Consider the following 21,500-nt stretch of genomic DNA (forward strand, 5'->3'; position numbering starts at 1 on the left):
GGAATGGGTGACCAGCTTTCTGGTGAAATATGAAATTTGTTATATGTATTTGTGCTGTATTGCAATGCAATAATTTAATGATTTATGTAAGATAACTGGAAAATCTATGCACGGGTTTCCACCCATACTTAAATTTTGATTTAAGTGGGAGGGGGTGTAATGACCCCCCAGGCTCATTACCATTAAAGCCCTGGGAGAACTCCTTTTTGGCTAGGGACAGACAGGTGGAGAATAAGGGGAGGTACCATTTGATACGACCCCTCACTTTGAGGGAGCTGGGATGGACACCCCCCTGGATAGGATTTTTAAGCAGCTCTGTACAGAGGGTCTGGAAGCAGTACTTTGAGTTGAAGTTAAGTAGCAGTTAGGTGTCTTTTTTTAGTTGGGGGTTTAGGTCTAGTTAGCAGATCCAGGCAAGCCCTGCCTGGGGACCCTGAGTAAGGTTGGGAGGCTGCACTATCCGGTCCACTTACCTCCGGGTTGCTTTTACTGGGATTTTTCACTTTTTTCATGGTAGGAAGGCTTGAAAGACATCTGGGTGTTGCCTGGGTTCCAGGGTATGGAGAACCCTGTCCCTGGGGGGCCCAGAGTAAGGAAATCTTGCCCCTCTGCAACCTCTTCAGGGACCAGAGGTATGGTAGTGACCTAATTCAAGGACTTTCCAGTGTTAGTATTCATTTCAAGAGAAAAAGGTTTCTTTAGAAGAACTAGGAGGAAGATTTCTGCTGCTCCTTCCTGCCTAAGAGGATCTCTGAGCGCTGCAGGTTCCTGAGAGAATCCCTCCCATCTGGGATCCTGGAGAGAAAACAACTAGAGAGAAACTCTGCTAACAGGGAGTAATTTCATCTTGAGTCCATTTCAGGACACCCAACAGGATTCCTCAGCCCCTGGGAAGAGAGGGTTTCAACTGTGTTTTTACTCATTTTGCCAGATTGGAGAGGTTTTTCCTGTCCTAACAAAGGATATCCTGCCCACCTGGGAGCCTCACTGCCTCCACTCGCTTGAAATGAACGTCTTTCAGACCTGGTGATAGAGACCCCTGCACAGACTAAGGAAAAAAAAGACTAATCTGAGAACTGATTTACTTTTTGGACATTAAACCAAGGCCTCTGGTGTTTTATTGCCATGTACAGCACCCACAGTGGGACAAGGACTTTACTTCGCCCAGGGAAAAGAAATGTAAAGGCACCCCTGTCACTCTGGGCCCAGGAAGTCAATCCTTCCCCCTCCCCCACTAACAAAGTAGATCACTCCAGATAGCTTTTACAGGGTCTCCCTCAGGAGACCCTGTAAAAGCTATCTGGAGTGATCTAGACCCAAAGAGACTAACAAATTCTTTTATGGCCCCATCAGCATATAGTCTGCACCCAGGGATGGGGTTAAACAGGCATTTTAGAGAATCAAGGTTATCAATTATGTTTGCAGTTCCTTAATTTTCCTAAAGATTTTCCTATGTCCCCTTTGGAAACTTTGTAAAAATATGTAACTGATATTTTGTTGATGTCTTTAGAAGAAATTCCTCCTGTGAACAAGATTTATTTTTTGTTTATGAAGAAGAGGTCTTTACCCGATTTAGAATTGCCTATGGTTTTGTCCGGGATTAATATGGCTAACATGGATACGTATGTGACGACCCTTTGAGATTTAATTATAAGGACGCACCAAGCAAGCAGTTGTTGTTTTTAACCTACAAATGCATATCAATGTTAAATTCGAACCGCCTAATAATTTCCTAACAAACAGATAGGCTTAACTTAAACACATGGTTTATTGTTCTAAAATGTTACCGTACTATGATGGCACATGTTTAATTTGTAATCTATACCACTCGTAATTTTCTTTACCGTGCCTTTCTGTAAACCGCTGTGATAGTTATCTAACTTAACGACGGTACAGAAGAGCTGTTAAATAAAATAAATAAATAAATATGCCGCCTAGCCTGAAGGCCCTAGGCAGTGCGCAGAAATAGCATACACAACCAATATTAGAAGAAGCAAAAAGAAATGAAATAGAGCAAACGCCTTCTGCCTGATAAGTAGCTACAAATACAAATTCAAATTCAAAGGCACACGCTCTCACAGTCTGATAGCCAGAAACGTAAACCAGCTCTCGAAGGCTGGCCTACAAAAACGCCAGTCGGAAAAAAGAAAGTTTAGCCATGCTTTTAAAAGTCTTATGACGGCCAGTCAGCCACAACTCTTGCGGGAGACTGTTCCAGAGAATTGGGAGCTGGGACAGAAACAGCCCCCCTCCACCCTGTATCAGCAGTCTGGCATGACGCACTGATGGAATGTCCAACAGACCTCCTTGAGAGAAGCGTAACCATCTCCCAGGATTATATGGTACTATTTGGCACTAGTTCTTACCCTTTTTGTGCTGGGGTAGCAGAGGTAGCAGTAGGGATAGGGGAAGCACCATTCTGAATAGCTCCTCCCTTGAGGTTGCTGGAATATCCAGCCCCTGGGATTATAGAAAGCAGTTTACAGCAGTGTAAGAATGGGCAGTGCAGTTTTGGCTTTGATGTTAGTGGAAGCAGGAGGGTTTTTTTCCCTCCTTGGTTGTTTTTGGGCCTGTTTGGAGACCAGACAATCTTTCTTGTTATCCCTAAAGAGGTGGGAAGACTCACCCTTCCAATCACTCCCTGTTTGGCTGGGTGCCTTCCAAAGTATTCTTTAGGACTTTTGCTAAGTTTTGGAGTTTTTTTGTGAGACTCTAGTTTCGTGCTTGGGAGGAGTTTACGGGGAAGTCTTTTTTTTTCCCGGGGCAGGATAGGGAAGAATCTGCCCCTCCATTACCTGAGGGTGATAGTATAGTGGTGACACACTGCAATATATTTCTGGGTTTGGATTCAGTTAAAGCAGCGTTTGGTTTTGAGAAGATCTTGGAAGAGGATTTTTGCTGCCACCTTTCCTGCCCTGAAAGTGGGACATCTGGAGAGCTGCGGGGTTCTATGCTGGACCTTTCCTAAGGAAAATACTGCTGATAATATCTGACGAGGAGAACTGTGAGTAAGACCGCTTTAAACATTCTGAGGACCCCCATCAGGAGTTTGTTTTTTTTTTACCATGGAAGACAGAAAGGTTGTGGGGAGTTTTACTTTTTTTCCACCAGAATTTGAAAGTGGATTGTTCTGCTGATGCTAGGAAACCTGTGGAACGCTGATTACAGTATTTTAGCAACATAGTAGATGTCAGCAGATAAGAACCACCTGGCCCACCCAATGTGCTTGTATTTTTGTATTCCTTCTTTGCTCTAAAGCAGTGCAGATCCCTGGTCTGGTTTTTGAGATAAACAACCTATGCAAATTAAGCTGGTTTTCAAACCATATCTATGCAAACATGCCCAACAGATATACAGTACAATGCAGACAGCTTGAAAACCAGGCCTGTTGGTGACCCTCAAGGACCAGGGTTGTGCACCTCTGGTCGTCACCTTCCATCTGAATGACGAAAACTGCAGTTATGCTATGATTTTCTTTCCTGCAAATGAAAAGGAACTACGGTAGATAGATGCCAAGATGAAACACAATGTAGCTCATGTGATATTAGCAACTGCGTAAAATAAAAAAAGCAAGAGAAAAGATCTGATTAGACAGCGTTAGAATCATTTCCACATTTGGGTTCCTGAAAAAGTGTTGCTGGAAGGTCATGTGCCTTCATAACTCCTCTTTTGCTGAGTTAGTACAACTGTCATCTCCAGTGAAGGCAATACAAGCAAGGATTAAACAATAATCCTGCAATTATCCATGCAAGGAGATTTCTGAAGAGGTGTGCTGCGCTTCTTCACCAGAACACGCCGGCTTGGTAAATGTCTGTAGCTGCATTTCCTGGTCAGCTCATAAATGCCCCGAAATCAAACACCAGCACAAAGAGATGGTACACTCGGATAGATACTCGTTTTCTCTACAGCGGGGGGACTGGGTGGCCTGTGAGTCCCGCAGGATAGTAGCAAAGGAGGAAGGGCGAGGTGAGGAGAGGAAGTGCAGACAAACCTTTTATCCTTCCTGCCGTTTCTCCTCTCCTTCACCTTCTAATTTTGCCTACAGCAAAAATAGCAAGGTAAGATGCATTGAGCTTTATTGATTTTTTTTTTTTTTTTTTGCATTTAAGCACAAATTAGTTTCTGAATATGCTTTGTAGGCAGTGATAATTTTGCATTTTTAATTCCTAGTAAATAGGGCAAAAATAACCTTAATTTAAGATACAATATTTGATCAAACTTATTGCACTTTAATAAATCTGCCCATTGCTTACCCCAGAGTCCTAAAAGAACTCAGGCATGAAATTAAAAACCTGTTACTAATAATCTGTAAGCCATTATTTAAATCAGCCACGATACCTAAAGACTGGAGGGTGGCCAATGTAACGCCAAATTTAAAAAGGGCTCTTAGGTGATCCAGGAAACTATATACTGATGAGCAAAATCACTGGCCATAAACATATATATATGTGCATGTGTGTGTATGTATAAACAAAAAAAGGTTGACACACCCACGTGTCTTACATAAAACAAATTGGTTACTCAAACCCTTTCATAAAACCCTTTCATAAACCAATTTATCATAGCTCTAACAATTTTGTAAATGCCGAAGCTTTAATAATATAGCAATCAATATGAACAAATTTTAATGCAAACAATTTTCAAAAGATGTACACAAACTAGTGATATTAAAATCACACATCCATTCAACCACACACACACACACACACACACACACACACTGTGACTCCTAAAAATATAATACATGACCCAAACACACAAAACCCAAAAATGCTAGAAAACATTTTTCTCCACAAACAAAAAATTAAAGAATCAAAAATCAATAAATCAAGCTGCTGTCTCGGTAGACATGGCAAATCTAGTTTTACCAAAGGGAAGTCTTGACTAACCAATCTTTTGGATTTTTTTGAAGATTTAAATAATCATGTAAATAAAGATGAGCCAATTGATATGGCAGATTTGGATTTTCAGAAGGCATTTGATAAAGTCTTTACTCATGAAATGAAAAAGTCATGGGATAGGAGGCGATGCCCTATTGTGGATTGGTAACTGGATAAAAGACAGGAAACAAAGGGTAGGATTAAATGTTCAGTTTTCCAAATGAAGTATCACAGGAATCGCTACTGGGACCAGTGCTCTTTAATATATCCATAAGCAATCTGGAAAGGGAGCAAAGAGTGAAGTGATCAAATTTGCAGATAGCATGAAATTATTCAATGTTGTTAAAACAGCAGTGGGTTGCAAGGTACTGTCTTGTGTGACTTTGAGATTGGGCAACTGAAAGGCAGGTGAAATTTAATGTGGAAAAAGTGCAAAGTGATTCACATATGGAAAAAAAATCCCAACTACAGGTACACAAATGCTGAGTTCTATACTAGGGAGTCACCATCCAGAAAAAGGACCTTGGAGTTATAGGCAATACATAGAAATCCTCAGCTCAGTGTGTGGCAGCAGTTAAAAAAAAAAGCAAATAAAATGTTAGGAATGATCCTAAAAGGAATGGAGAATAAAACAGAAATATCATATTGCCTCTGCATCGATCCATGGTTTGATTGTGTGCAATTCTGGTTGTCCCCTTCTCAAAAATGACATAGCCGAACTAGAAAAGGTGACAAAGAGGATAGAATGGCATCCCTATGATGAGAGCCTGCATACTCAGAAAAGAGACAGCAGAGAGGGGATATGATAGAAGTGTATAAAATCACGAGTGAGGTGGAACAGGTCGCTAAAGTTCAGTTCCTTACCTTTCCCAATAATACTAAAACAAGAGGACACTCCATGAAACTAACGACAAACAGCTTTAAAACAAATGATAGAAAGGTTTTTTTTTCACTCAGTACATACTCAAGCTATGGAATCCGATGCCAGCGGCTGTGGTTAAGGCAATTAGCAAAGTGGGGTTTGAAAGAGATATTGTCAGGTCTCTTGAGGAAAATTCCATAAAAAATTGTAAGGGGTATATCGTTCCCTTATCACTAAATTTTCCTTTTCCTTCTTTGGAGAGATGCTGTTGACATTTTTTTTTTTTTTTACCAATCTTACATTTTTCCCCACCTTGGCAGCTGGGATTGGTCAAGTTCCCCCTATATAACTTTATTTATTTATGTGTTTAGATTTTTATATTCCGCTTTTTTGCCACTACAAATTGTATACCAAAGCGGATTACATTCAGGTACTGTAGGTATTTCCCTCTCCCCACAGGGCTTACAATCTAAGTTTGTACCTGATCTGGGTTGAGCATGTGCAATGTCTGGTTGGTTGTAGTTTTGGTTTAGGAGTAGAAGGAGTGTTTTTCTGGTGGATCCCAGCAGGCCCTACAGTCTGCCGAACTAGGAAAAACCAAGAGAGTAGCCTTGTTAAAACCCTCGTGGACCTGGAAGGTATTGCCTTGGGTGAGTGGAGAAGAGAAGAATGAGTTCTGACTTTTGAGAGAGTTGGTTTTGTATTTTTTGCTCCTGGCTCAGGAGGGGATTGCGACAGGGTGCTCATTTGCCCTGCATCCAGTTAAAGTGGGGACTGTAGCTGCCAAAGTAAGAACTGTTTTTAGAGAAGTTTTTCTTTATTCTTTGGAGGGTAGGAAGTATTTTTACCACCACCTTCCTAGCCACTTTTTGGAGAGTAGATTTTCAGGCTTTCCTGTCATCATAAAGGGATATTTACTGAGAGTTGGAGAGAGAGAGAGAGAGAGAGAGACCAAGGCACTTGGAGTTTCATTCTCTCTGTATCTTTATTTTTTGTATTTTGTGATTTTCTATTTATTTTCAATCAGGTTTTTATAGGACATGACTGCACAGATCCACAGGAGTGAGTACCAGTGTGTGAAAAATCAAGTGGAGTTTGTGGGACTGGAGAGACTGTGTAGTGATTTCCACCTTCTGTACCACCTCTGGCCCAGGAGGCTTGCCCTCCTCCCCATCGGTGGAACCCCAGCTTCCCAGTGATCAGCGTATGCTGTGTGCATGGCAGGAAGAATCAGAGGTCCAGGATGTTAAGATTGGCCCTGGAACAGTAGTGGTGCCTATATTCTGGACATCAACTGAAGATGGGGTTACAACATAATTAGCCAGGTAGCCTAAAGAAAGTTATTGCTATTCTTGGGAGTGAATAACAAGAAATAAATCTACCTTTTGGGATCTGCCGGGTACTTGTGACCCAGATTAGCAACCATCAGAGACAGGATGCTGGGCTTGATAGAGCTTGGTCTGACCCAGCATGGCATTTCTTGTGGCCTTTTGTTCTGCCCAGCATGTTCAAGGAGATTGCTGGTAAAACCAGTTTTAAATGCAAAAATAATGACTATCCTTTAACAGTTTTTCCTCTTATGCTTAGGTCTTGATTTATGCACAGGCACGCTATGCCTATGCATTGGGTGCCAAAAATCTGGGAGTGGCACGCTGAGCAATGGTTTTGCTGTCTCCAGTCCGCGTTAGGAAAGCGGGCGTTGAACACTCAGCGCCCTCTTTCAGCACATTTTTTTTTTTGCATCAGCCCCTTTATTTGGTAAGAATGTTTCACCAATCATAACCCAACCCTTTAAAAACAAAAAATCAGACCTCTATTTTCAGTGTGCAAGCACTAACAGGTAACAAATATAAATGCCTTCTCTATTTGTGGACAGCATAAGCTCTTGCAGCTCTTCTAATGGTTTAGAGTGCTATTTTTCACTAAACTGGGGAGTTATTAACCCAGATAAGAGTCTTCGCTATAAAAACATTGATATGTTATGTATACAAAAAGTCAAAATATAACAGTTGATTGGTTTGGCTATTAAAGTAATACAATACATATTACAGTTGCATTCAACATCTGGCTTGGAAGCTTTCATGTACACCAAATCATTTTGGCCTCTGGAGAGCAAATAATGGACACCTTCCCCCCCCCCCCCCACTTCAAATAGCAACTCCTGTAAAAGCAGATATTCGGAAGATATGCATCAACAAAAGGCAAATATTTATCATATTTGGCCTTAGGACAGCCCTTAATTCCTTAACATATTTACTTCTGCTTGAAGCTGGCGTCAGTCCAAGCCAATGTGCAAGAATACTACTTTTTACTAAATATAAGTAAGAGACTGACACTTTTGGAATAAATAATCAAATCTAAGCATAGTGCCGTAAATCCTGCGGGTGAATGTAATTTTACTTTGAATATTACTCCCTCAAAAGTACTTGCATGCATTTGTAACTCCTTTTTGTCCTTTGAGGAGGGGGTACCTTCTTAAGGCAAAACAATCTGCCTAGATTTGACTATCCCTAATCATGTATGTTGTTGCCTCCCCTGATCTAACCCCACCTGCTGGAATGCCTGCAGCGCTGGAGTAAAAGCACATGCATTGTTGACACATGCGTGTACTTTTATCCACATAAAGGGAGGGTGGGCAATAATCAAACAGCATCTCAAAGAAGATAGAAACATAGAAACATAGAAATGACGGCAGAAGAAGACCAAACGGCCCATCCAGTCTGCCCAGCAAGCTTTGCACTTTTTTTTCTTCTCATACTTATCTGTTTCTCTTGGCTCTTAGTAACCTTTTGGTTCTATTTCCCTTCCACCCCCACCATTAATGTAGAGAGCAGTGTTGGAACTGCATCTAAGTGAAATATCTAGCTTAATTAGTTAGGGGTAGTAACCGCCACAATAAGCAAGCTACACCCATACTTATTTGTTTACCCAGACTATGTAATTCAGTCCTTGTTGGTTGTTGTCTGTATATAGATCCACTTTTCTTCATCCCCCTGCCGTTGAAGCAGAGAGCTATGCTGGATATGCGTGAAGTATCAGTCTTCCTCCCCTGCCGTTGAAGCAGAGAGCTATGCTGGATATGCGTGAAGTATCGGTCTTTCTCCCCTGCCGTTGAAGCAGAAAGCTATGCTGGATATGCGTGAAGTATCGGTCTTTCTCCCCTGCCGTTGAAGCAGAGAGCTATGCTGGATATGTGTGAAGTATCGGTCTTTCTCCCCTGCCATTGAAGCAGAGAGCTAAGCTGGATATGAATTGAAAGTGAAGTATCAGGCTTATTTGGTTTGGGGTAGTAACCGCCGTAACAAGCAAGCTACTCCCTGCTTTTTTGTGAATGCAAATCCTTTTTTCCACATTTCCTCTTGCCGTTGAAGCTTAGAGCAATGTTGGAGTCGCATTAACCGTGTGTTTGTTTATTGAATAAGGGTATTATCTCCAGGCAGTAGCCGTCATTCCCGCGAGCCACCCACTCTTCATTCATGTCCTCTAGACTTTATGGATCCACAGTGTTTATCCCACGCCCCTTTGAAGTCCTTCACAGTTCTGGTCTTCACCACTTCCTCCGGAAGGGCATTCCAGGCATCCACCACCCTCTCCATGAACAAATGCTTCCTGACATTGGTTCTGAGTACAGAGAAGGGTGACCAAAATGATAAAAGGCATGGAATAGCTCCCCTATGAGGAAAGGCTAAAGAGGTTAGGGCTATTCAGCCTAGAGAAGAGATGGTTGAGGGGGATATGATAGTGTTCTACAAAATCATGAAAGGACTTGAACAGGTAAATGTAAATCGGTTATTTACTCTCTCACACAATAAAATTACTAGAGGGTACTCCATGAAGTTAGCAAGTAGCTCATTTAAAACAAATCGGAGAAAATTCTTTTTCACTCAATATAATTAAGCTCTGGAATTAATTGCTAGAGGATGTGGTTATGGCAGTTAATGTAACTGGATTTAAAAAAGGTTTGGATAAGTTCTTAGAGGAGAAGTTCATAAACTGCTATTAATCGCTAAGGAATAGTAGCTTAGGATCCATTTAATGTTTGGGTACTTGCAATACCAGATACTTGTGACTTGGATTGGCCATTGCTGGAAACTGGATACCTGGGTTTGATGGACCCTTGGTCTGACCTAGTATGGCATTTCTTATGTTCTTATATTTTTATATTCTACCCCTTCCTGCAATTGGTCTTTTTGGACCAGTATTGTTGACTGTCCTGAACTGGAATATTCAGATAGAGGGCTCTGAGAGGTGAGTAAGGGATGGGTGAGCATTACTAACTTCTTGTTGTCTGGTCTCAGGATGGAGTGGAGCTAGGGTATCCAGTCAATTGGAACAGACTGATCCACGCCTGGGTTTTTCTTATGACATGCATGGCATTACAATTCTTATTTCCCTAAGAAAAACAGGGCCAACTTTCTTTGCATGCAATGGAGCAAAAGCAGGAATGAATCAGTCCGTTTGGATTGATGTGGATGACTAGGCATCTCTAAATGGAGGATGTTAATGAAGCATCTATTTATTTTTATTTATTGGCATGGCCTCAAGGTGGATTACAATCAATTTAAAATAACAATTACAATTGAAATAAATCGACAGTGGTTTCTTCTCTTGTGTGCTGAGGGGGGATATGATAAAGGTCTTTAAGATCATGAGAGGTCTTGAATGAGTAGATGTGACTCGGTTATTTACACTTTTGAATAATAGAAGAACTGGGGGGCATTCCATGAAGTTAGCAAGTAGCACATTTAAGACTAATTGGAGAAACTTCTTTTTCACTCAATTCACAATAAAGCTCTGGAATTTGTTGCCAGAGAATGTGGTTAGTGCAGTTAGTGTAGCTGGGTTCAAAAAAGGTTTAGATAAGTTCTTGGAGGAGAAGTCCATTAATGGCTACTAATCAAGTTTACTTAGGGAATAGCCACTGCTATTAATTGCATCAGTAGCATGGGATCTTCTTAGTGTTTGGGTAATTGCCAGGTTCTTGTGGCCTGGTTTGGCCTCTGTTGGAAACAGGATGCTGGGCTTGATGGACCCTTGGTCTGACCCAGCATGGCAATTTCTTATGTTCTTATGTTCATGCATAACTCTCCAATAGCCCTTTGTCATAGATTACTATTCAACAAAATGCAAGTATGCAAAGTTATTCAGCCTCCCAAGACCCAAAAGACTAGCTATTAATGCTAAAGATTGAAAAAGGTGGAGGGAGGTGAGCTCATTGTGTTAATCTAATGAATTCTTGGCACACTAATTGAATTATAAAACTGTTACTAGCCCACTTTCTGTGAATGGAACTGGCTGTACACTCCACCTTGAAGGTAAACATTTGGGATCACCATACTGGACACGTTATGAGGCAGCATTCTGCCAGAAAATATACTTATTCTAAAAAGTAGCCCTTTCATATGAAAAATATAGACCCCTATCCACTGATAGAGGCCTCGTCAACAGGCAAAAAGTATCACGCAGGCAGGCTTGAAAGAAGATGACCAGTGAAATTCTGCAAACCTGAGAGCACCTAACATTTTTTCTACACTGCATGCATCTTCTGTTATTAAATTCTGCAAATATACAAACCAACAAGCAGCTCATTAAACCTATTTGCAGGAAATACAATAGCCAAGAGAGAAGGAAAAATATGAAAACCATCTCTTGCTCTAACACAAGTGACAAAACTCTAAAAGAAAAATCAATATTTACTCTTGTCCTGTAGCCCACTTTAAAAGATACAAAGAATCCAAATAGTGCAATAAATTTCACAAGAACAAGATAAGAAAGAATAAAACAGAGAAAGGCTTAAATTATCTAAATGTGGCAAAACCTATTTTTAAACTCCACAAATCTGCAAACAGCAGTTACATCAGGGCATGGAGGCAGAAGCAGATGGTATTACAATCTTTCCTTGCAGAAATCCTTTTAGATGATCGGGATCAGAAAATATACCTTCTCTCTCGTTATTTTAAGAAACACTTACCAGGATGTCTTAAAAAGAACTGTGCCCCAGCTGTGAAAGCTGCTGGGCAAATTGAAAGAAATTGTTTGACTGTGTTGTTTTATGCTTAAAATATTGTTGGGGGGAAAAGACTTTAGGATAAAATCCCGGTGTTGAGAGCAAAGCAATGTGCATATTCCCCTCAAGGGGTGTCTGTAAAATGTCACTGCTATCCAAACTTACTATCCACTGGTAAATTCTCACTCTGAGGTATTTCTTCCTCTTTGCTTATTGTCCTCTGAGGAAAATAATATATTTTTACAGCTAGGGTTTGGGTCTTTTGTAAGATATTTATTGAATGTTTCTCTAGGTGAAATCATAAAAGGTTTTGGAAAGTTCGGAAATTGTAAATTAAATCTCCTTTGATTATTCTCATGGGACTCAAGTTTTGATGGAAGGACATGTGCTTCATTTTAAGATCCATCTATACAAAAAATAGAAAAACTACTTTGTGAAGGCTCTACATGTGCTATGTATACCACAAAGGCACAGTATATGTTTCCATCTAGTGATCTTGGGATTTCAACCCACAACTTTCAGATCCAAACCAGAGACTTGGCCGTGGAGCTAAAGGGCTACTCCTCAAGTAAGAGAATCCTAATTTAACCAGGTTGTTTATATTCAGCTCCTTATTACTTATTCTTGTCACATACTCTTCTGCTCAAAAGGAAAACAGCTTTCTCCATAACTCCCTGCTAACCCTGTGATCAGGGTCAGGTTTGCAATCCCACTTCTGCCACCATATGTGAAGGTTCAATGCTCAGAGTGCACATATTAGTTCCATAGCTGCTTTATCCTATTGTGACTCCTGGGATCTGAACATGCAACTTAGAAAATCCAAACCAGGGGTTCTTCTGCTAGATGAAAGAAACAGCTCCACTTATTAAGAACCCTATCTACTTTAGACGGGTTGCTGAAATCCATCTCCTGATTACTCTACCTTGTCACATAGTTGAAATGAATTAACCTGCCAGGGTAGAATCAAAATGGCAAATACCAACTAGAAGCCTGCTGTTGAAATTCCATTTGTTTATTTCCAAAAGTGAAGGAAAACATTAGAAGATTATTGTAATCATGGACAAATTAAGGCAAGGTAAACAAGAACATAATCTTCCAAGGCGTTGATACTAGCAATGATACCTATGGATAGTTTTGTGCAACGAATCCTCCAGTGAACTTGTGAATGCACTGCAGATGGAAATATTCCAGGGTGTTCTTTCCAACTATAAAGGTGCTGTAAGGGAAGATACCATCTTTACAACTCAAGAGGAATTAGACCTGTCCACCTTAAACAGAAACCTGCTGACTCAGGGGGAGAGCTCTCTCTCCCTGGCAGATTAAATAGATTGGGAGAGAGACAAGGGGGAAAAAAAAGGCAGGGAGCCAGAAGAGAGGGCTCACCCCGAAGCAGAAGCAGAGATACCTTGAACCTCTGGATAGGGATTTGAAACTGGAGAAGGTACATTGGGGGAGTAGATTGGCCTACAGCTGGTTACCTATGTATGTTACAGGGAAATCCTAGCATCTCCAAACTGAAGTAAAGAAACTTTAAGTATTAAGTAACACTGTTGCATGTAATAAGGTTGTATTGACTAGGGATGTGAATCGTGTGCCCGATCGTCAACGATCGGGTTCGGCTAGAGGGGGAAAAAAATCTGATCGGTGGTGATGTGAATCGGAATCGGTTCCGATTCACATCGTTATTTTTTTTTTTTAGTGAGGCCCGACCCTTTAAAATTGACCCCTTACCTTCCCCCACCCTCCCGAACCCCCCCAAAACTTTTTACGGTTACCTGGTGGTCCAGTGGGGGCGCGGGGACTGATCTCCCGCTCTCGGGCCATCGGCGCCATTTTGGCTGCCACTCAAAAATGGCGCCGATGGCCCGATAAAAAACCCCCCACCCGACCCTTTAAAAACGACCCCTTAGCTTCCCCACCCTCCCAAGCCCCCCAAAACATTTTAAAATTACCTGGTGGTCTAGTGGTGGTCCCGGGAGTGATCTCCCGTTCTCGGGCCATCGGCTGCCACTCATAAAGATGGCGCCGATGGCCCTTTGCCCTTACCATGTGACAGGGTATCTGTGCCATTGGCCGGCTCCTGTCACATGGTAGGAGCACTGGATGGCCGGCGCCATCTTTAAAGACGGTGGCGGCCATCTTTACGATGGCGGCGGCCATCTTTAAAGATGGCGCCGGCCAGCCGACATTTTACTATACCGACATTCGTTAGAAACATCATATCGGTTTACATTAAAACATAACAGTAGCAAGAAAATGCTTTACAATAAACACACTGAAAATTAAAACAAGAGGTTGTGGCTTTACAGAACACACAGATATATTAAAAACAGGGGTAGAAGCTACAGGGGGAAGGAACAGGGGGGGAACTATATACAAGCATCATATAGGTAGTAAAAACAATTTGTATGACTTGGCTTAAGAACATAAGAACATAAGAAATTGCCGTGCTGGGACAGACCAAGGGTCCATCAAGCCCAGCATCCTGTTTCCAACAGAGGCCAAAAACCAGGCCACAAGAACCTGGCAATTACCCAAACACTAAGAAGAACCCATGCTACTGATGCAATTAATAGCAGTGGCTATTCCCTAAGTATAATTGATTAATAGCCATTAATGGACTTCTCCTCCAAGAACTTATCCAAACCTTTTTTGAACCCAGCTACACTAACTGCACTAACTACCTTCTCTGGCAACAAATTCCAGAGCTTTATTGTGCGTTGAGTGAAAAAGAATTTTCTCCGATTAGTCTTAAATGTGTTACTTGCTAACTTCATGGAATGCCCCCTAGTCCTTCTATTATTCGAAAGTGTAAATAACCGAGTCACATCTACTCGTTCAAGACCTCTCATGATCTTAAAGACCTCTATCATATCCCCCCTCAGCCGTCTCTTCTCCAAGCTGAACAGCCCTAACCTCTTCAGCCTTTCCTCATAGGGGAGCTGTTCCATCCCCTTTATCATTTTGGTTGCCCTTCTCTGTACCTTCTCCATCGCAACTATATCTTTTTTGAGATGCGGCGACCAGAATTGTACACAGTATTCAAGGTGCGGTCTCACCATGGAGCGATACAGAGGCATTATGACATTTTCCGTTCTATTAACCATTCCCTTCCTAATAATTCCTAACATTCTATTTGCTTTTTTGACTGCTGCAGCACACTGAGCCAACAATTTTAAAGTATTATCCACTATGATGCCTAGATCTTTTTCCTGGGTGGTAGCTCCTAACATGGAACCTAACATCGTGTAACTACAGCAAGGGTTATTTTTCCCTATGTGCATCACCTTGCACTTGTCCACATTAAATTTCATCTGCCATTTGGATGCCCAATCTTCCAGTCTTGCAAGGTCCTCCTGTAATGTATCACAGTCTGCCTGTGATTTAACTACTCTGAATAATTTTGTATCATCCGCAAATTTGATAACCTCACTCGTCATATTCCTTTCCAGATCATTTATATATATATTGAAAAGCACCGGTCCCAATACAGATCCCTGAGGCACTCCACTGTTTACCCTTTTCCACTGAGAATATTGACCATTTAATCCTACTCTCTGTTTCCTGTCTTTTAACCAGTTTGTAATCCACGAAAGGACATCGCCTCCTATCCCATGACTTTTTAGTTAGGGGATAGGAGGGGTTTGGAGGGGCTAATGTAAAGTAATGAGGGAGAAGGGTAGGAGGTGAAAAATAAAAACATAAAGTTACAAAGGTACCTAGAGGAGGGGGAGGGCATTAAAAGAGGGGGTTAGGTGTATGCTAGTCTGAAGAGCCAGGTTTTTAGTTGTTGTTTGAACTTTTGTGGGCTTGTTTCTTGTCGCAGGTCAGGGGGGTAGAGTATTCCATATTGCGGGACCTGCGATGGAGAGGGTATGTTCTTTGGTAGATTTGTAGTGGATTAGTTTGGGTTGAGGGTGTGTTTAAAGTTGCTGCGTATTGGGGACGGGTTGCTCTATTATTATTGCGGAAGGCTAAATAGTCGTTTAGCCATTTCATGTTTTGATTATTTCATGTTTTGATTAAATGAAAGAGATGTGGAGAACTGACCAGAGCAGCCCAGATGGAGTGAGCTATAGCGAGCTCGAGAGGTCCATTTTTTTTTTTTGACACTCTGGCTGCCTGATGGGAAGGAAGACTGGAGAAGACAACGCCGCACACTGTTAAGTAAGCTGGTGGGCGATTGGGCCAAAATCCCGCAGCCAGGATTACACTGTGCAGCCTCCACTGGGGTGCTGAAGAGAGAAGTTTCCAGAGCACAGAGTGCTCCAACAGAAATGGACACAAGTAGTTTTATGAAAGGAGACTATTATGGCAAACTAAAGGAAAATGAGTTGAAGGGATGGACCCTCTGTTAAAAAACAAAACAAAACCTACTTAGGTTGTTTAGGAGCATGAGGAACCTGGTTTTAAAAGTTTGAAGATGAAGGAAGGTATGGGCTCCCTGTTTGTAGTGGAAAAGAGTATGGATAGCTAATAAAGGGATGTTGCTTGCACATCAGGGGTAGAAGTGCAATGAAGAGGTACATGATGGTGATGTACTTGCTGCAGGGGTATTGTGTGAAGATATACTCTTTGCAGAGCTAATACCTTGCTAAGTTTCCTCATATCGTTCTCAGAGCCCAGCCTATACCCAACACGCGTTATGATAGGCTTAAAACTGTATGGGTTCCAAGAGTCTTTTTTTTGCAGGATTGGCATCACAGTAGACAGTATAAATATAATGTACATACATGTTGTAAATGATATATTTGCCTTGGAAGACTGTACTTTGAAATATTTTTTTTTCATGTATTCTAAATGCATAATTTTTAATTGTGTTTTGGGAGGGTGTGACTAGTGTGGAGCACAAGACTTTAAGGGGAAGGGTGGCAAAGGCAAGCAGCATGCTGGGATTTAATATTGAAATTCCTACATGTGCTTTATGATAGCAGGTGCAAAGTCTCTGGGTGTGCAAGGACCCAGGGTTCTGGCTGGCCCCCAGATTTTCAAAGAGAAACTTGGTGGGCAGTCTCCCAGCCTCTTACATTAGGTACATTGGATATTGTCTGATGATATTGAATCTTCTGATCTATCCATAAGACACAGATACAATTATTTTCCATGCTCATTGTTCCAACATTAGAAACCTAATTAATTTAAATATGGTGAATAATATTTGATGCATGGATGTATAAATATTTATGTTTGTCTTGTTTGTGAATCTTTTGATAGTTATGAGTTGCAATCTGTATGTAATTTTGTATTCAACCTAGAATTGTAGATAGAGCAGGCTCTACACTTTCATAAATAAAGCTCATGGTGCCAGGATCCCCATACTGGGTCCAATTGAGCTGGAAACCCAAAGGAGCAGAAGGAAATGGCCTGGCTGTGGGATGGTACAGCAGCTTCAGTTCCACATTGTATAAAACGGTGGGCGGCATCCTATGGGTTGCCCTGCATGATTTTTTCAGAGAATGGTCCCCTGTTTGCTTCCAAAGCCTGGACAGACTTTCTGCATTCACATGAGATATATTACTTTATGTTGCCCTATTCCATTCGGCCTTCAACAGGCTGAAGAACATTTGGTAAAGTAATTTAAAGACTGCATGGAGGTGATCTAAGTACTAAACTGCAATGACTTTTTACTGTATTTCCTTGTCTTCCACAGGATAACTGGAGAAGTCTTCTTATGTGTGTTGTACCCCCTCTGCCTCCCATCACAGCTCTCCTTCACAATCTGCTCCAAAGTGGGACTCAGGGACTTGGATATGAGTCTACCTTTCCCCTTGGTGTCATGCCTAGGTGAGGCCATGGCGTAATCACCAGCTCGCTGGAACCTGCAATGTGTGTGGTCTCCCTGGATGTTGGGGGGGGGGGGGCAACACAAAGTTCATGTAGATCACATTCTGGCCTTTGAAAGGGAAAATAAAGCAAGAGAAGGACACTTAACCCGTCTGCTGGTACGACGAGCCAAGAGTCACCCCATGCTGTTACCTTGCGCAGGTATTCTAAACCTTCAGAGTTGTACAGTTCTCCACCAGTTATGCAGACATCCGCAGATGCAAACAACAGCATGCCAGGTCTGTTCATTTCCAAGACTATGGACCTTTGCTTGCGGTGGACTCAAAACTTGGTTCTGTTAACATTTTTACGTGTTCTGAGTGGGTGGGCTCAGGCGAATGTGGTGGTGGGAATTCTTCCTATACTGAGCAGTTGTGACTAGGATAGAATTGGGTGCCTGAATCTTGTTAACAGAAGGAGGAATGTAGGGAGCTTGTGCAACCTATAAGCTGGCATTCATGGGCTTAGTCTTCCTCCTCTCAGGGGTCAGAGTGCAGCCGCTCTGCACTGCCGGAGAGACAGGTGGAGTTTTATGGAGCGAGGCAGCCCACTGCAGGCCTTGCTGGAAGCTGGCTGTGTTCTACTGTGAATAAATATGTCTGCTGGAAGAACTGGCTCACCATGTCTTATCTGCTGGACCGAGCTGCTCATGAGCAGGCAGCACTTTGGAATTATCCACTTGTAATTCTTTGGTTTAAGCTTTTAATAGAAAACAAAACTTGAAAGAATGAGAATTTGAAAACCTGGGAGGGGGGCTTGGAGGTTGCAATTTACATTCAAATGCTAGTGTAGTCATGTCTCGTGGTTCTACTTTCTAAATAATAACTTAATAACTGACAAGCCAAAGGAAATCGTGAGCTTGTTTTTATGTTTAAAACCTGGGCTGGGCTCAAGGAGATATATCGTCATTTAGAAAATATGTCTGTCTTTCCAGAAGAGCAGCTGAGGTCAGAAATGTTATGCAGGCAGTCACTGCGTTTATATAATAGGGTGTGATAATTATCTACTGCTCCAATCTATTAATATCCAAAACTGAAAATAATAAAACAGGAGCAAAAGGGTCAGCCATCTTTACCAAACAATCCGCAGCCCAGAGCATTATTATTGCTAGCACTGACTATACTCAGTAGTGGAGCAAATTAGAACACTGCAATTTTGTTTGGATGTTGTCAAAGTAAATATTGCATGAAAGACTATTTTAAAAAAATACTGAAAATGAATCCAAAACGAAAACATATTGAAAAAGATACAGAAAATGGTATGTAGAAATAAGATGTACTAGCAGATAGGGCAGTGGTGGAAAGATCGATACCAGAGCATAATAATTAAATCAATCGCAGAGGCTCTAATTGATGTGGTATAAATAGCAGGTCACAAGATTCAGTGCTTGAGCCATTACTCTTCAAATTATTTAAAGATAGATGGGCAGACGGAATGAGGTTTCAAATTGTTTGATGATACAAAATTGGGTGGATATAAAAACAGCACAGTATACACCTGCATTGCAAAATGATCCAGAAACCCTAGCAAAATGGGCAGATCAATGATAAGGGGTGACAATGAGTTTAATTCTATGAAACTTGGAACTGTACAAAAACTGCAAGGGGAATGGGAAGGAGGGGGAATACACAGAAGGGAGAAGTAATGTGTGGGAGGTCATTATTTAATGAAGTTCTGGAAACACGGAGGGGGGAGAGAGAGAGAGAAGAGGTAAAGATTGTATAATAAAGTGTGATGGAAGAGGAAGATGACAGTCTGACTGATTCACTACGGAAGATAGAGATAGAGAGACTGGGGTCTAAGGAAAGAGGTCAATAAATTGGGAATATACAGTAGGGATGTGAATCGTTTTTTGACGATTTAAAATATCGTCCGATATATTTTAAATCGTTAGAGGCGCGATACAATAGGAATTCCCCCAATTTATCGTCAAAAATCGTAAATTGGGGGGAGGGGAAGGGGGAGGGCGGGAAAACCGGCACACTAAAACAACCCTAAAACCCACCCCGACCCTTTAAAATAAATCCCCCATCTCCCAAACCCCCCCAAAATGTTTTAAATTACCTGGGGTCCAGTGGGGGGGGGGGGGTCCCAGTGTGATCTTCCACTTTCGGGCCACGGCTGCGTTAATAGAAATGGCGCCGGCGCCATTTTGGTTCCTGTCCCCCGACGTCACGAGCGCAGGAGATCGCTCCCGGACCCCCGCTGGACCCCAGGGACTTTTGGCCAGCTTGGGGGGGCCTCCTGACCCCCACAAGACTTGCCAAAAGTCCAGCGGGGGTCCGGGAGCGACCTCTTGCACTCGTTGCCGTATTGCAAAATGGCGCCGGCCATACACGGCTAGCGCCATTTTGCAATACGGCAACGAGTGCAAGAGGTCGGGAGCGATCTCCTGCGCTTGTGACGTCGGGGGACAGGAACCAAAATGGCAGTAAAACTGGCAGTAAAAATTGCTTTTCTGTGCACCCTCCGACTTAATATCATGGCGATATTAAGTCGGAGGTCCCGAAGGGTAAAAAAAGAAAAAAAAAATTGGAAGTCGGCCCGCGGCTGTTGGGTCAAAAACTGGACACTCAATTTTGCTGGCGTCCGGTTTCCGAGCCCGTGGCTGTCAGCGGGCTCAAGAACCGACGCCGGCAAAATTGAGCGTCGGCTGTCAAACCCGCTGACAGCCACCGCTCTGGTCCAAAAGGAGGCACTAGAGACGCGCTAGTGTCCCTAGCACCTCCTTTTGCCTGTTTCTACTGCCGGGCCTCATTTAAATAGAGAATTGCGCGCACAGGAGAGTGGCCTGTGCGCATGCAGGGAGAGCGGGCGCTCTCCCGCGGACTTTATTGTATCGGCCCGTATGATTATAAACCCCCTGGGTACAGGGAAATGCCTGCAGTACCTGAATGTAATCCACTTTGAAATGCTAGCAAACCAAAATATATATAACTCAGAGGTTCCTACCAACATCTGGCAGAGAACTTCTACTGCCAAAGACAGAAACATCTGTCCAGTAATATGCAGTGCAATGTTGAATAGTCCCAGCACTGGGTTACATCAAAATCATACTGCAGCAGAATATTATTTCTTCTTCATTCTTTTGTGCACACTTAAAATATTATTCAGTAAACGATTTTACCTTTTTGTCCCTAGAGAAAAATTCCTATGTAAACTTTGAGGTTTTTCATCCACTTTGGCATGGATTGGGTTGGGGAGAGCAGGAGTGTAGGGATATACAAGTCTCCACCGGACTGCTGTGGCACGTATTTCATCTGCAACCATTGGGCAGCTACGCAAGTCGGAACAAGCGTCCATACGTGTATCAATCACCATTTCAATCAGCTGAAGCAAGAAGCATCCTATGCTGAAAGCATTTCCATTCCATTTCAGTCCTGGCATGCACCCTAATAGATCAATTGGGCACCAGCAAAACCATTACAAATCAACAATTGCAAGATAAGATGCCAGCACAGACTTGGATAACACTCTTGAGGAGGCAGTGACGTGAATCTGTGCCCTCCCCCTTCCCCACTCCCGCTGTACAACATCCTCAGCAACACCACGGAATATTTCTTTTATGTACGAGCTGGGAGCTTCACAAACATTTTATCTACAACAAATCATATATGCACACCCCATAATCCTAAAGCCATACATCTGACCTTGCACATAACCAGGATCTATTTAATTGGCCTAGTTATTTTGTGCGACCGAAAAGGAGTAGAGAGTGGCTTAGGGGTTAAGAAAAGAATATTATAAACTTTTCTATTTGTTAAGTTCTCAACCTAGGTTACTTTGAGTCAAGGGGATGCAGGATTACAGGCCTTTCCCAGGGTGCACGGGGCCATATGTAGTTTTTGATCTCTGGAGTTTGAAAGCCAGCCCAGGGGGTCGGTCTGGAGATAGCAAGGGCCGTCTGGTTCACTCCAATTCAGAGTAT

The 21,500-nt window shown here is 42.2% G+C and overlaps 1 protein-coding gene across 1 annotated transcript in view; it reads right to left on the reverse strand.

Moving 5' to 3' along the window:
• SLC35F1 (solute carrier family 35 member F1) overlaps positions 1-21,500 on the reverse strand; it is an 889,467-nt gene that overhangs the window by 618,788 nt on the left and 249,179 nt on the right. The window lies entirely within an intron of this gene.

The sequence above is a fragment of the Rhinatrema bivittatum genome, chromosome 3 (genome assembly GCF_901001135.1).
Source record: "Rhinatrema bivittatum chromosome 3, aRhiBiv1.1, whole genome shotgun sequence".
NCBI classification, from domain to species: domain Eukaryota; kingdom Metazoa; phylum Chordata; class Amphibia; order Gymnophiona; family Rhinatrematidae; genus Rhinatrema; species Rhinatrema bivittatum.